The sequence below is a fragment of the Plectrocnemia conspersa genome, unplaced genomic scaffold (assembly GCF_051122295.1).
Source record: "Plectrocnemia conspersa isolate PC_06_02 unplaced genomic scaffold, ASM5112229v1 ptg000005l, whole genome shotgun sequence".
Taxonomy (NCBI): Eukaryota; Metazoa; Arthropoda; class Insecta; order Trichoptera; family Polycentropodidae; genus Plectrocnemia; species Plectrocnemia conspersa.
In genome coordinates, this window is record NW_028277169.1 from 16,002,736 (window position 1) to 16,015,405 (window position 12,670).

At 27.9% G+C, this 12,670-nt stretch overlaps 1 protein-coding gene across 5 annotated transcripts in view; it reads left to right on the plus strand.

Annotated features, from left to right (window-relative positions):
* The first annotated feature begins 8,906 nt into the window (after positions 1-8,906).
* LOC148234949 (irregular chiasm C-roughest protein-like) overlaps positions 8,907-12,670 on the plus strand; it is a 306,152-nt gene continuing 302,388 nt past the window's right edge. For 3 of the 5 annotated variants that reach the window (XM_088186132.1, XM_088186136.1, XM_088186138.1), the window contains exon 1: positions 8,907-9,304. The gene's annotated coding sequence lies outside the window, so the exon portion shown is untranslated. The remainder of the gene's footprint in view (positions 9,305-12,670) is intronic. The other 2 variants (XM_088186133.1, XM_088186134.1) reach the window with 2 other exon arrangements.

Below are 12,670 nucleotides of genomic sequence, written 5' to 3' on the forward strand. Positions count from 1 at the left end.
GTGTCATATCTTTCATATTCTTGATTCAAAACAGCTCTGGTGAATCACATATGTGGATGTTGGTGGGCCAATTGCATCGTTTAGTTTATTACCAATCGGAATATATTTATGTTTTGAAGAAGTAAACATATCAAAGATAGTTAATACAAGGGGTAGATGACAATAGCGGTTTTTACGCAGAATATACGCATTATCCATCGCGAATTCTTTACGCACTAAAAGGTGATTTTCTGGTGCTTACGAGTGGTTAATGGTAGGAGGAATGTGAAATATTTAAATTATAAGTATTCTTTAATTGTTGATAAGCATTTTGTCCAAACAAGTTGCTTATTTAATTTTCATATTATTTGAAATGGACGTTTGAATGACTTCAGAATTAATGGTGTAGCTTGTTGGATCCCCACTAGGGATTCCAATCCCGGGATCCCGGATCCCGGGATCCCGGGATCCCGAACGATTTTCAATACCCGATGAGTCCCGGGATTATAAAACATAATCCCGAATTTTTCGGATTGATTGATTTATCAAGCACAATCGAATTATTATTGACAACATCGTTATATTTCGTGTACAAACTTGCGCGAGTTGCACGTGTCATCTGTGAATCTTTGAGGCTGTGAGTCTGAACGTGCTTTTTCAGCAGCAGGCTGCTTAGAAACCAAAATCAGATCAAGGCTAAATGATAAAACACTTGATGCTTTGATGTTACTTCGTTCAATTAATTGTGTCTATGAATGTACATAGTATGTACATACATTGTCAAAAGTTCATTTTTTTCTTCTCAAATAAATATATAAGACCTTCCCTTTTTTATTTTTATTATATTATTTTCTATTTTAAGTCCAAGACTAAAATTATACGTACTTTATACATTGTACGTTATAAAAAACAGATGTAAAAATATATTGTATTATTCATTTTAAATTATTTTTATCTATAAAATAACATGAAAATTATCCCGGGACTGGTCCCGGGATCCCGGGATCGACTAATTGCAATACCGAAATCCCGGGATCAAAATTTTGGCCCGGGATTGGAATCCCTAATCCCCACAATATATAAAATAAGTTTATATTCTGTTCTTCGAATGTTCGTGTGAAATATGAAAAAAATTAATTATAAATAAATTAAAAAATTACATTACATTCAATATATTTATTAAGAAATTGTAGCGTTTATTTTTGTGAAGTATAAAAGAGTAATTCGATATCTAAATTAATTGAAAAACTTTCTTTGACAATTTATTTGGATTAATGACTATATAATACTATTTTTTTTCTTAGAATTTTTTGAAGATCATCAATCTTATCTCTGATAAATTTATGCAAGTATTTAATGAATATAAACCACACACAAATATGAGTGGTAATAAACTTTTATTTTGCGTGCTACATGCGAAACAAATCGCTCGCTCGTAAAAGTGTCATTCTCGCGAATTACGCTTTTGCCTGCGGCCAAATTAAAAATTTACCTCTTTTTGCGTGTGCGATAAAATTAAAGGTGTAGACCCTTGTAAACACTTTGTGGTCAGGGTATGTTAAAGACGAACAGTATTTTATTAAGGCAGAAAAAAGAGATAAGACGCGAATAAGCGTGTCGTGTGGTAGAGACGGTAGTATTCTGTTTACAGACGTATGATAGAGATGGATTGAGTCGCTAACTACTTTGACGCACCATTAGATACAAAGTGTTTAGATATTCGTATATATATATATGTATACGTATATGTTGTTATAAATTATAGATTCGAATTTATGTTTGTATTATGCGTGAATATTTCATAGTTCACCTGAGAGCGTTGATTAATTAATTTGTATTAATTAACCGACGCGAGCAAGAAACAGTAGCTGAGTTTTAATTTGGTTATATTACCGAACATATTATGATGTTAATATGTGAGGTTGAGTTATTAAATAATCAAGAGTTTAATTGAGCATTTTAATATCGTTAAATAAATTCTACTTTTTAATATGATAATATGTTAGACCTTTTAAAAAATAAATGAACTCCAGGATATTCAACTTTAATCTGTCCCCACAATTTTTGATTATCTAATACTTCGTGTGTTCTAACAAAAACGGTATTCTAAAAAAAAAACTCCAAATATCTATATTGTATTACTCTCATAAATAGAAGACCAATGAGTTTTACTCCATTCTTTAGTATGCTTATTGTGTGACGGTTACTGGTACATAGTAATACTGAAAAATGTGGCATTTAGAATTTTAGGTTGTTTCATATCAAATTTTTACTCAGTCAAAAACGGACCGAGAAGTAGTAAAAATATATGGTTATTTACTACGTTCATAGTAAATATCCACCACAAAAATGACAATTTGGGATTTGGCATGGATAATGTTAGCTAGAGAACTGTTAGAATATTAATGTTAAAAATAAGCATCGTGCTGTTTATGAAGAAAGATTTAGGTACATTATTTAAACTAATCTACAAACAACGGTTTGGAAATCTATAGCTAGCTCAATTTTTTCACAACATTCGAACGCCGTATTTGATCTACAGATAATCTTGAAAAGATTTCACAGAGAGAAAATAACTTTTGTCCTTATAAAAAAATTACACTTGATCACTTCTGTCGTTTTTACTTTCGCAATTTTAAGATTTTTTCTCTCCAAAGCTTAATATTAATCAAACAAATTAAATAATTTAACTAATAATTCTGTTATTGTCACTAAACAAAAAGTTTTTTTACACAAATCTTCTTAAAACTTGATTTATGTGTAAAATTAAATATTGATTTTAAGCATGTTATTAGTTATTTTCTATAATGTGTATTTTTTTAGATATAAATAAAAGTAAAATTCAATATTTTTATTTAAGCATTTATATCATCAGCAATTATTATTATTGTTATAGATTATAACATGATATGAAACAGTGTTTATATTATATTGATTTAAAACTTAGTTTTTGAGCGCTTGATAATATTTATAAAATCATAATTAATTAGCTTTTGTTATATATATACTAGGGAAAATGTTTTTTTTTATAAATAATTAACTTTTTTAAAGCTAATTAACCAGATTTCTAAGTTTCATTGGATCTTATCATTTCTAATTATTTTTTCTTCAAAATATAAACATTGCAGGATATTTTAAATTAAAACGGGTGAACGCTTGTAAATCTCGCACATGTTCTTTTTTAATCTATTTTTCAATGCAATAAAATAGCATTTATATTAAAAAGGTTCCTATTTAATGCATTTAGTGATAATAATTCTATAAATAAGATATTATTATATATATTAAAAGCACAAAGCTTTTTGCTTATTGCGCTTTTAACGCGTATTGCGACAGGTCTCATTCTTGGCTGATGTTCGCCGGTTGTTCTTAGCAAAATAAAAAAGAATAGCTTTCTTTTAAAATCCACACTTGTAAATGCTATTTAATAAATTATGTAGGAGGAATGGATAAAAGTTGTTGACGAGGGGTAAAACTGAATTTAGTTGGCACTTTCGTGCTGTTTTATTTGTGGTACTAGTAGTTTTTGCAGTATACTTCTTGAACATGCTTTAATAAGTATCCTTAAAGAGATTTAAACTGGTATTTGTTTTATTAACTTTTAATTGAATAGCGTTAACATTTAATTATATATTAGCTTTTAAAAAGTATTACATTTTTTGTGCATCGTTTACAGAGCAAATGCAAAGATAGTTTTATTATTAATACCCGTTTATCTTATTAAAACATATTATTAAAATAGCTTATAAATAATATTGTGTGTTTACAAAAAAATAAGAAAACTAGCAACAAGCATAAATTAAAATAATTATGTTTTGTGTTATTCATATTTTAGTCATTTTTATTATTATTCAATCGTTAATATGGAATAATTGAATATCTGTTTCTGTTAACTGTATATCATTTTTAACTTATTTTGGAGACAGGAAGAGCTAGACACATTTAGGGAGAAAAATTGATATTAAGATATGGCACAATTAATCCAAATTAAAAAAACCTATACCTAATAGTAGACTTGTATCTAATATTTTCGAATTGCAATGCTTATAAATTATAGTCTATCAAGCAATTATATTCTAATTATAATTGACAAAAACTTTAAATTTGTCATGCTACTTGCTTTGTCAGGATCCATGTCTTTAACTCATATTTTCTGTTTGTGGCTATTTAGAATAATTATCAAATATATATTTGACTTTTTTGTTAATTTGTATGGCATTGTGCTTAGTTAGATAATACTACCAGCAGATTTTTATATATTATAAGAGTAATAATTTTTATATATTTTTTTAAGATTATAAAAATATTTGTTATTTCGTTTCTAGCGGCAAATTGTACCATGTACAGCGGCAGCTTACGACTTTGCTTTGGTTTCAATTCAAAGATTGAACTGATAAATTGTTAATTTGATATAAATTCACCAAAGGACCGAGCAAAGAACGATTCTCGTTAAGTGCGCTTGAATCGTTTCTCGTTCGTAATTGAAAATACTTTGCAAAAGGTAGACGATAGTTTGTGTGTCACACGATATTCGACATTGCCATTTTTAATTCAATTAGGAAAGGGAGAAACTTAAAAGTTTTCTTTTTAAGTTCGCCGACGACTCATCTTGCTTAGATTGCAATTTTAAAGACGAAGAGAAGGACGGAAAAGGCTTTTTGCGTGTGCAACAAGGCGCGCGGTATTGGCATTTGATAGAGCAAGGTCGATTTGCTCTCGTATACAAGTTTTCTAAATATTTACTTGGGTAGTAATTTTGTAAGATATATATTGTAAAAAAAACCCTTTGTATCATGAATGAAAATATTCATTTTTAATCATTATTATCGATCACAGCTCGAGTACAAGCGTTATATTTATGGCGTGTAAAGTTTCATTGAAGCCATGGCTTAATAACGAGAAATTGATACTTTTACCCTTTAAAATTATAAATCTGTATGAAAAAACGTTTAATTATTGTATGGTAATATGAAATTTTAAAGAAGCCAATAAAGTAAATTTTGCATCACAGAATATATTTAAAATTAAATATATACATATATCATTTGCATGGTTTTGCTCTTTTGATCTCTCATAGAAATATTAAATCAAATAAAATACACATGATAAAATATAAGCAAATATTTTTATTGAGAATCTGTATTGAATTTAATAGCTTTTCATTTGATGATGACATTGCGACATAAATTGGTAATAAATATAGTATTCATGTTTCAAATCAAATCCTGTGACATTAAGTAACTGTTTTTGCGACTTATTTATTGTCATAGCAAAGACGATGTTAATTGGGAATTAAAGCTACTTGAATCATAAGATATTATATATAGGCTAGAAATCAATGGGGTTATGGATATAAAAAAAATGTTTTTAATGGTGCCCTTAAACGATTTTAAAAGGATCTTTGCCTAAATCACATACTATGAGCTAAATGCCTTAACAATTAGCGTCATATAAATTAAGAGTATTGGTTCATAAAGTTTCCCGCTAGAATTTTATGGTTACCAATGTTGTAGGCTAGTTTTTTGTTGTGGTATTTTGAGATTTTACTGATAAATATTTTTCTGAAATTGAAAAATTGAAAAAAATAGTTTTATTTTATTGGCGCAGGTGTTAGTTTATTTGAAGTGCAAAATTAAGAGGTACAAAAATAATAATTATATTTATAGGAAATAAGGATTATGAGATTTTTTTCTTTTGAAAGCTCTATACTGAATCAATACAATATTTTACAAATTCAAGTAAATATTAAAAAAACTATTCTGTGAAAATACAAATTATATTAAAACATCGCAATGGATTACTGTAAAAAGATCCAAGTTGTTATATATCTTTTAGAAACATGTACATACATGAAACATGTACAATGTACTAGGATTATTCTCATTTCACTGGAAATTTGGATCTCGTGTAGTTGTTAAATATGATACGGTGTATAAGATTATAATAGTAAGAAATATACAGTCTAGTTACTTTAATATGGCAATTAGTCAAAATATGATACTGCGGTATTTTTTCAAGCAAAAACATATATTTACTAAAATGAAAAAAATAATAAAGATATAATTAGTCTACAATAATTGGTATCATACTGAAGAAAGGTCAGATAAACATACGGAATTAATAAGCGTTTTACTAGGAAATTGGGATCTACAGACGGTTTTTGATACTTATACATATGTACATACCGACGACATCTTAATGATTGTATTTCTATAAAATATTTTTTTACCCGTATGAAAACGTTTTTTTAGCTCTTGAGTTAATTAGGTTAAGCTAAAAATAGAGGACATTTTTAACAGTTCAATTCTAGATGTAGTAACCTTAAAAAATGGCTAAATAAATTATTATAATAATATAAATAACACTGTTTATATGTCAAATTGATGCTAAACATATTATTAAACCAGTTTAAAAAAATGATTTTTGTTATATTTGTCAATCGTTTTTCAACATTTGTCGTTGATATTTAACTTGTTTAAAGTACATTTTTTCGGCAATTACTTAACAACTAAAGTTTAATATATATAATCAAGTACAGTAATAAGTTTTGTGCAAACATTGCACAAATTTATTAAAATTAGTATATATACTTATTGTTCTTGGGGTCTTGCCTGTGTTACATTGTCTCTAAGTGGTCTTTGATGATCGGGTTGAACTCTTGGATTTTGCACTGAGCTGCTGAACCAGATTTGACAGTTTTTCTAATATGTATAAATTTTATATCTTTTTATAGCTACGTATATATTTTACAGCTAAATAGTAGTTTTCTGGTACTTATAGACACTTAAGGGTAATATCAGAAATGTTGTCCTAATAGACGGTCCGTCAAATATTACCAATTATTAACACAATATTGTTTAGTTCCGAGATCTTTCATCTTGATATATATTCCGTTGTTAAGCCTTACTCGAGACAGCTTAATATTTATTTTTATTTATTTTAAATAGTCGTTAGATTGACTTCTTAATTAATTGTGCAAGTGCTTGACAACCTTACATTATATTAAAGTCCTCGTATATTGCTCGATCAAGTAATCGATGTGTAGTTTGTAGCTCAAAATTGAAAAAGAGAACCTCAAGGTTTGGGAGTCGCCGAATGAGTGTTATATATTATTGTAAAATAGTGGTGGTTAACCGTTGGTCCAAACAATATATTATTCATTATTTTAAATATTATATATGATCATTAAATATATGTGCTTATTGACCGCTTGGGTGACTTAGATTACGAAGATGTAGTTAGTTTAAAGGCGACAGTGCGTCTCAAATAGCCAGGGTGGACCTGAACTAAACTCCCAATTGTTTTTTTGGGCAATTGACTGTGAATGTTCAGTACTAAATTTCAATATGGAATCATTGTTCTTGGCCAACAACTTAGGGTTTATTATGAAATATAAAGCAAGTGATGCTTAGATTATGTGCCACAGTTTCTGTAAAATCAGAGCCAATTATAGAAGGAACAATTTGCGGAACCTTGACAATGTAGTGACCCTTTTACGGCCAACAATCTTCTACGCTAACATAATTTAGTTTTTCGTATAATATACGTATGAATATTTGAGTTGCTGCTTTAAATGATATTATTATATTAACACGTATTATTTGATTATGCCACTAATAATCGTTATTATATTTAAGTAAAGCAACGTAAGTAATTGCTCTTCTGAGAATGATACATTAGCACATCTCTAATGTCCGTTATTTCGTTTTTACATGTAACTTGTGATAGACAGCTTATTGCGTATTCTTTTTGTGTTTATATATAACTTCTTTTTAATTATACAAAAACATAGACACATAATCAAGATCTGAAAAGTCATCCGAGGACATCTAAAAACTTACACATGTCCTCGTAAACGAGAACATCTGGTAACTGTGACAGATCTTAACATCTGTGTAATTCTACATATAAATATTTCGATTCCATTAAAATTCTTAGTGTTTCATTAAATGACATACATTTTTAAAATCCACGTTAAAAGTAATAATATCGCGCCGTCACAGTGGAAACGTTGGATTCATATCTAGCATTCATTTAATTATTTTTCAACAATATTACGGCTTAAAATTAGTGAGAATCGAATAAAGTATATCTAAACCAAATTTAGACCAATAGGAGGGCGCAAAAAATAATTATCCCTTTTCGGAAGTCAAAAATCCACATCATAAACAAAAAATCATGCCGACGTCATTGCAGTGAGAATGCTCGTTACCGAAGGTTTCCACTGCAACGGCGCCGGCACGATTTTATTGCTTTTGACGTGAATTTTTGACTTCTGAGAAGTGATAATTATTTTTGCGCCCTCATATTGACTGAAATTCGGTTTGAATATACTTTGACCATTGCTCATATATCAGAAGTGGTTTGAATATATTTTGATAAACACTCTTATATTTATGAAGCAAGCGAGATGTAACGCCTGTCTGTACTTCTTCTGCTTATTTCCCCATTTAGTGAGAGTTTATTTGTATTTTAGATTTCAGTCAATTAAAGTTTTAAAAATTTAATTACTTTTAGAATCTTCATTAGATTAGGTTTTGATTTGAACAGCCCATTTTTTTAATTCTAATATTAATTCGGTATAATTTTTTATTTTATATATTTTTTTCTGTATATTTTAAAAATTATGCCACGCCATTGAAATCGAATTTTTATTGTAGTAGATTTAACTCATTATAAACAATACGCACCGATTTATCATATTGACTCTGCGCAATTATCACCTGTGCGAACATTGTGGAAGCACTGTAGAATAGCGCGAGAAAGGCACTATCAAAAGCGTACACCGTGTACTCACCGAAAGAGACGGAGCTACCGGTAGTACTATCCTCACGGTGCGAGAGAGATAAACGCATACAATTTACTCTCGGCCAGAGCGAGAAGGAGAGATAAGCGTGCCGGAAAGCTCCCGGCAAAAGCTCGCGCTCAGTTCGGTTCTAGGCCCGGAGCCCGTAGGTCGCATGGAACTCGCGAACCACTAGACCTGATCTAGAAAACCCGCGAATTGTAAATACGACAATTGTCAAAACGGAACTGTTTGAATTGATATCAGTGCTAGACACATATATACAATAGTCCGACTGTACTATTATATATACATATAATACATAGGTTAATAAAACGCTTTTATTTTATCAATTATTTTATTTTACGTACTAGTGTTTTTTTGTGTTTGTGATTGTGTGACGCGTACTAAAATCGTATTATTACTACCATAAATTTCTGTGTGCATTCGCTGAAATACTGTGTGTTGTGATTTGATTACTGCTAGAACGGAAATCGAAAGGGGAAACTCGAAAGGGAATATTGGAAAATTTCGTTAACGGTGAGTTTATTTCATAGGTCTCCATGTTTGCGCAAATCTATATTGTCGCGTTATATAAATTCGGATACGCGAAATTATGTCAATAATGAAAGCTCAAAAACTCATGTTATTGTTGTGTGTGTTAGTTTTACGTAATATGAGTAGATACGACGTCGGATAATTGAACTGTCACGTGATACGATGAATTAATCTGTTGAAAAGGGATGTTATTTAACGTAGTTTTGCAAAAAATAAAATACATTTCACTCTATGTCAATTGAGGACATCATCAATTTATGTTCACTTGTGTATTTAGATGTGTTTGACAGCTGTCATTTTTTTGTTTACGCCTATGTTCCAATCTAATAAACGGCGTCTAAATAATATATATTATATTTCATTTCTGCTATATACTTTATGGGGTGAATTTATGTTTTTATCTTAGATTAAAATCAATTTAAATTTATGAAAAATATTCTTTATCATAAATGTCGCTAAAATATATTTAAAAGCAATATGCTTTTAACTGGAATTTTATATGGTATATAAATAAAGAAATAATGGTTTTACCTGATGGTTAATATAAACCGTATTAAAAATATGAGTGTAGTTTAATATTTTTACGTATATTGCCATAATTCTATTTATCTATTAGTGGGTCAATTTAAATATCTTAATTGATTGCTTAGGAACTACTGTATAAAATATACGTAAATTACGAAATGTGACTAAACTAATTGTATATCAACTGTAAAAATATTTTAGTTCAAACTTATTTAGCAACGGTTGTTAATATTGTTCGTTTTATTAGTGTGACTATGAAAATATATTCCGAAGTTTATTAAAATTTATATTAATAATAATTAGTAATTGCTTTAATGACAATATATTATGCATCTGAGAATAATTTAGTTTATTAGTTATCATATAATTAGTTAATTATTTAAAACTTTCTTATTATTTTTACTAGCTTAGAGTAAGAATATATATGTATATATACATTATTTTATTAAGTGGAGTAAAACGATTTGAGAAAAATATATTATATTGTTAGTTTATTTGTTAAAACATATGACTAAATCTTATTTTTATAAAAAAAATCGGCAACCACTATTTTTATTTATATCTAAAAAATAAAAATGGTAAATAAATAGTAGATTATGCCATTTAATGTGTAGAAAACCTTAAATAATAAAAAAATAAAAAGGTATATTACTTATTTAAAATAAACATAATATATAAATAAATGGCTTTCTATGAAAAAAAATATTGTTATTAATATAATAAAATAAAATATTACTATATTGAAGAAAAATATGTACTATATTCAAGATTAAATCATTGACCCATTTTACTCAAAGAAAATTATGTCTTGTTGTTGATTAAATTACAAAAAAGTAATTGGTATATTTAATATTTCTGTATATTATATATGACTATTGTGCTTATTCAGTCTTAACATATTTATTGTATAAACCTGATATTGAATCCCATCGTGAATAAGCAACTAATGCCAGTCCTTTATCTATTAATTAAAGGCTGGTATCCTCCTACAATTCTCTATTGGTTCTACATAAATCTAATGCTATAATAATCGATTTGCAATTGAAAACAGAATTTACAATGTGAATATCTAATGTCGTTATGGATATATTTTGGTTCGATCAAGATTTATATATTATATTATAAAAGCTTTTGTGAAACTGTTACTATTATATTGTAGTGTGTATACATATCGAAACGACTAATAAGTATAAATAAATTTGTGAAATTTAACAATATTTATCGTGCACTAAATCACTATTTATTGGCAGGGTTTACAATAATGATAATGTCAAAACCATTGAGAGGCAGATTAAAAGGTCAAACTGACGGTCACTTTGTCTATAAATATACAAAGACAATAAAGCCTGTCGCTAATTAAGTGTCGAAAAATACGATACAGGCAGTTTTCTACATTTATACGCAAATTCACTAAAGCGAAATTATTCGTAAGAAAATTTATTCATGTTTTTTGTTTACATTGTGTGCACACACACACATATACACATGTATACGTTTCTACTTTATTGTTTTGCCATTCCGGACGAAATACTTTTCCACCTTTTCTCGCATAATACCGGCAAGATAACATCGGTTCGACGTTTCGGCGAGAATCCCAAAATGGTTTTGATAGCTTATTTTGCTCTTACGAATTTGGGTAGGAAACGATTTCAGGCATTTCAGTGCGTGATTCGGATTTTTAGATATAATTTAATTAAGTATATATGTATAATATATAACGTTAAGTAACTATATAAAATATATCTATATGGCTTTGGTTAATTAATTATAGTTTTGGAAAATTAAATGAAAGAAAAGATGCTGTATATTGATCATATAAATAAAATAAGAGTGAGCTATGGTTTAATTTTAATGAATATAATTTTATGATATTATTTTAATATGTCTTATATGTAATATTTTTTCATTATAGTTTTGCATTTTAAAGCATAATTCAATTTATTACACACCTTAATACAATAAAATAATATTTGCATTTAATAACTAAATTACCGGTTAAGATAAATCAGTTGTAAAAGTATATGAATTTTATATTCACAATTATAATAAAAAAGCAATTACAATTAATTATTAAATAAATATTATCATATAACTTTATATAAGTAAAAAAAATACACGTTGAATTTATCTGTGTCGTATAATTACTTTTATCAATTATGTCTCGTTTTATTAATATAGTAAATAACTGGATTTTTTTTATAATTGCTCATATTTTTTTTTCCTTATTTCTAAATGTGCTTTAAAGTGATAGTCTCAGTATTTTTTTACAGTGATTTTTAAAAAAAATTTTTTTTTTACAGCTACTTGTAATTCGTAGCTAGCTTATGCAGTATTTCTCTATGGTTACACTTATTTTTTCAAAGTGTGTTGTAGTTTTTATTTTGTGTTGCAAATGTGTAAACAAGTGATGAAAATATGCCACATTTACGAATTCTCTATTTATTATTAGAGAATTCTCTATATTGTTTATAAAAAAATAAGTTTAAAAGTAATAAAGTCGTCAAAGCCTTTTCTAATATCACTCGTATTTATAATAAATAAATATAAATGATTGAAAATGTAATAATCTATAGAAGATAGATAAGGGTAATTAAATAGATAAGACAAATAATTTTGAAACAGTAATTAGTGAAATATAATGTCTCCCATTATATATTGCAATAATTATGTTTTTCCTTTTAGTCAGTTTGTGCGGTACCTATTATTATGATTTTTGCGGTACCTATTTGATTATTCCCTTCCTTTTAGATGTATTTTATTAGTTGCATGACAAACCTTTAAGTTAGCTGTAATAGTTTCTTAACATTTGTGTGTGGATTAGCT